This window comes from Saimiri boliviensis, chromosome 1 (assembly GCF_048565385.1).
Source record: "Saimiri boliviensis isolate mSaiBol1 chromosome 1, mSaiBol1.pri, whole genome shotgun sequence".
Classification (NCBI taxonomy): domain Eukaryota; kingdom Metazoa; phylum Chordata; class Mammalia; order Primates; family Cebidae; genus Saimiri; species Saimiri boliviensis.
In genome coordinates, this window is record NC_133449.1 from 72,363,193 (window position 1) to 72,367,225 (window position 4,033).

General features: G+C 49.8%; 1 pseudogene; it reads left to right on the top strand.

The window, feature by feature from the left end:
• Positions 1-1,218: 1,218 nt before the first annotated feature.
• LOC101033743 (dnaJ homolog subfamily B member 12-like) lies at positions 1,219-2,913 on the top strand (annotated as a pseudogene).
• The last annotated feature ends 1,120 nt before the right edge of the window (positions 2,914-4,033 follow it).

Here is a 4,033-nt window from a genome sequence, read left to right on the forward strand (position 1 = left end):
TACTAAAAAAAAATACAAAATTAGTCGGGCATGATGGCACATGACTATAATCCTAGCTACTCAGGAGACTGAGACGGGAGAATCGCTTGAACTCGGGAGTCGGAGGTTGCGGTGAGCCGAGATCGCGCCATTGCACTCCAGCCTGGGCAACAAGAACAAAACTCTGTCTCAAAAAAAAAAAAAAAAAAAAAAAATATTAAGATGCTGGGCTGATGTCTCTATGTTTCTCCTGACCTTTATCTTTTTTCTTTCTTTCTTTTTTTTTTTTTTTTTTTTTTTTTTTTGAGACAGAGTTTCGCTCTTGTTACCCAGGCTGGAGTGCAATGGCGCGATCTCGGCTCACCGCAACCTCCGCCTCCCGGGTTCAGGCAATTCTGCTGCTTCAGCCTCCTGAGTAGCTGGGATTACAGGCACGCACCACCATGCCCAGCTAATTTTTTGTATTTTTGGTAGAGACAGGGTTTCACCATATTGACCAGGATGGTCTCGATCTCTTGACCTCGTGATCCACCCGCCTCGGCTTCCCAAAGTGCTGGGATTACAGGCGTGAGCCACCGCGCCTGGCCTTTTTTCTTTCTTTCTTTGAGATGGAGTCTTGCTCTGTCACTCAGTTTGGGGTGCAGTGGCATAATCTTGGCTCACTGCAACCTCTGCCTCCTAGGTTCAAAGGATCCTCCTACCTCAGCCTCCCAAGTAGCTGGGACTACAGGCATAGGCCACCAGGTCTGGCTAATTTTTGTATTTTTAGGAGAAACAGGGTTTCACCATATTGGTCAGGCTGGTTTCAAACTCCTGACCTCGTGATCAGCCCGCCTCGGCCTCCCAAAGTGCTGAGATTACAAGCGTGAGCCACTGCACCCAGCCTCTCCTGGCCTCTTCCTCTGGATCACAAGATACTTGCCATAACTCCAAGATTCACATTTCCAACAACTCTATCCCAAGGCAAAAAGGAAGGGAGAAGCAGAACTCTTTATCTTCATCTACTATACTCTGTTCTGTTATTTAAAAAAAAAAAAAAATACTTCTTTTTAAAAAATTTTTTTATTTTTAAAAAGACTGGGTTTCACCATGTTGGTCAGGCTGGTCTTGAACTCCCGACCTCAGGTGATCCACCCGCCTTGGCCTCCAAAGTGCTTGGATTACAGGTGTGAGCCACCACGCCTGGCCAAAAATATACTTCTTAAAAGTCAACAGCAGTTCCTGTGCTCTGGTTCTGCCATGCAATCCAACAAGGATGAAGACGAGCTCTGTATCAATATCTCCCTCAAGGCCATCCAGAACACCCAGCCCAACCGGGCGCGCCACCTCCTGGAGAAGGCACAGTGGCTGTACCCAACACCACGAGTTTGCGCCCTGATGGAGTCCCTCAATCAGGAACCACAAACTGCTGGTGACCACGGACCCCAATCCACAGACGCAACCCATGCCGCCCACAGGAAAGCAGGTGGGGCCAAAGTCCTCCAGGCCAACGGTGAAGCTGGAGGCGGAGAGAGCACCAAAGGCATACTGCAGAACGAGTTGCAGCTGTGAATAGCGTCAAGCAATGTAAGGATTGCTATGAGATCCTGGGGGTGAGCAGAGGGGCCTCAGATGAGGACCTGAAGAAGGCCTACTGCAAACTGGCCCTCAAATTCCACCCAGAAAAGAACTGTACCTGGTGTCACCGAAGCTTTCAAAACCATTGGCACAGCATATGCGATACTCAGCAACCCGGAGAAGAGGAAGCACGAAGACCGGGCGCGATGGCTCACACCTGTAATCCCAGCACTTTGGGAGGCCGAGGTGGGTGGAAAAAGATCAAGCATTAGTGATCAGCCAGTTTAAGACCAGCCTGGCCAATATGGCGAAACCCCGTCTCTACTAAAATTACAAAAAATTAGCCAGGCGTGGTGGCTCACGCCTGTAATCCCAACTACTCGGGAGGCTGAGGCAGGAGTATTGCTTGAACCTGATAGGCAGAAGTTGCAGTGAGCTGAGATCGAGCCACTGCACTCCAGCCTGGGTGACAGAGTAAGACTCTGTCTCGAGAAGAAAGGAAAGAAAGGAAGAAATGAAGAAAGAAGGAAAGGAAAGGAGAGAAAGAGAGGGAAGGAAGGAGGGAGGGAGGGAGGGAGGAAAGGAAGGAAGGAAGAAAGGAAGGAAGGAAGGAAGGGAGGGAGAGAAGGAGGGAGGGAGGAAGGGAGGGAGGAAGGAAGGGAGGGAGGAAGCAGCGATAACAGGAGCCAGGCAGCCCGGCCCAGCTATGGGCATGGGGACTTCCACCGTGGCTTTGAGGCTGACATCTCCCCTGAAGACCTCTTCAACATGTTCTTTGGCGGTGGCTTCCCTTCTCGTAAAGTCCACATCTACAGCAATGGCCACATGTGCTATACATACCAGTAAAGGCAGGACCGCAGGGAGAACCAGGGTGACGGTGGACTAGGAGTGTTTGTGCAGCTGATGCCCATCCTCATCCTGATCCTCGTGATAGTTCTCAGCCAGCTCATGGTCTCCAGTGCACCCTACAGTCTGAGCCTAAGACCGTCTGTGGGCCACATCACAGGTGAGTCACTGATCACCTGAGTGTCATTTACTGTGTAGCAGACACTTTCTCCAAGGAGTACACAGGCTCCAGTCTCAAAACAGTCAAACCAAATGTGGAAGATGATTATATTGCCAACCTCTGGAACAACTGGTGGAAGGAGAAGCAGCAGAAGGAAGGCTTTCTGTACTGGGACCGCTACTTTGGCGACACAGATATGTACCACAAAGCACAGAAGATGGGCACCCCCTGCTGCAGCCGACTGTCAGAGGTGCAGGCCTCCCTGCATGGATAATCCAGAGCCAGTGATGCCACCGAGGTTCAAACTATGAAATCCCTGGAGAATTTTTGGTGACATGCACTGAGCCAAGGTGATGGACAGTATATTTAAGGAAAGACATCAAAGAAACAAAATTCGGCTGGGTGCAGTGGCTCACACCTGTAATCCCAGAACTTTGGGAGGCCAAAGCGGGCAGATCACCAGTTTGGGAGGTCAAGACCGTCCTGGCTAACATGGTGAAACTCCGTCTCTACTAAAAATACAAAAACTTAGCTGGGCGTGGTGGCAGGTGCCTGTAGTCCCAGCTACTTGGGAGGCTGAGGCAGCAGAATCACTCGAACCCAGGAGGGGAAGACGTCAGTGAGCCAAGATCATACCACCACACTCCAGCCTGGGTAACACAGTGAGACTCTGTCTTGAAAAGAAAAAAAAAAAACAAAATTAAAATGGAATTGGAAGCCGAAAATAAAAAAAAAATCAACAGCAGACTAGGTCACACGCCTACCCCTAGACAAAACACAGGCAAAGGGGAGTGGTATAAGCATCCTTGGCTTAGATCAACCGGGATTTGACCCCTGGACCTACCTTCCCTGAGCACAATGTTGCCCTTTGATACCTGATCAGGATTTGAGTTGTTAGCATGAAAGACCTGGGTGAGGGGCAACAGCTGCTACTAAGCAGCCAGTAGTGTCTACCACAACTGAAGCCCCTCTGACCACCCCCCAAATCTTGAGCTTCCTCCCACCTCCCCAGAGCAAATCGCTATTACCAGTTTGGTGTACGTTATTCCAAACTTTGCATTTGTACATATACATATATACGAAATGCCATAAAAGACATGGGGCATTTAATAGACTTTTTTTTTTTTTTTAAGGTGAAGTTTTGCTTTTTCTGCCCAGGCTGGAGTGCAATGGCACAATCTCAGGTCACTGCAACCTGCAACTTTCACCTCCCAGGTTCAAGCAATTCTCCTGCCTCAGCCTTCCAGACCAGCTGGAATTACAGGTGAGCGCCATCACACCAGCTAATTTTTGTATTTTCAGTAGAGATGGGGTTTCCCCATGTTGGCCAGGCTGGTCTGACCTCAGGTGATCCGTCCGTCTCAGCCTCCTAAAGTACTGGAATTACAGGTGTGAGCCACCACACCAGGCTTTAATAGACTTAATAATAGTGTATGTATGTGGTGGCGGGTGGCGGGTGGCGGGTGGCGGGTGGCGGGTGGCGGGTGGCGG